The following is a 466-nucleotide window of genomic DNA, read 5'->3' as shown; positions in this document are numbered from 1 at the left end:
CCAGTGTCTTCTCTCAGGTAAGGAGCACCATACATAAAACAAAATTGTCTTCTCTCAGGTTGAACACCATACATAAAACCAGTGTCTTCTCAGGTAAAGAACACCATATAAAACCAGTGTCTTCCTCAGGTAAGGTCACATACATAAAACCAGTGTCTTCTCAGGTAAGAACACCATACATAAAACCAGTGTCTTCCTCAGGTAAGAACACCATCACATAAAACCAGTGTCTTCTCTCAGGTAAGGTCACCATATAAAACCAGTGTCTTTCTCAGGTAAGGTCACCATACATAAACCAGTGTCTTCTCAGGTGAGTCTGCATACATAAAACCAGTGTCTTCCCTCAGGTAAGGTCACCATGCACATATAACACTTTCAATCACTTGTCACCCAGTACCTTTAGTACTGACTTGGTTCCCTCACACAAGGTTCCATTAGACCCTCAGGAATGTCTAACTATTACACC

The sequence above is a fragment of the Oncorhynchus tshawytscha genome, linkage group LG02 (genome assembly GCF_018296145.1).
Source record: "Oncorhynchus tshawytscha isolate Ot180627B linkage group LG02, Otsh_v2.0, whole genome shotgun sequence".
NCBI lineage: Eukaryota > Metazoa > Chordata > Actinopteri > Salmoniformes > Salmonidae > Oncorhynchus > Oncorhynchus tshawytscha.
This window is presented reverse-complemented; position numbering follows the sequence as displayed.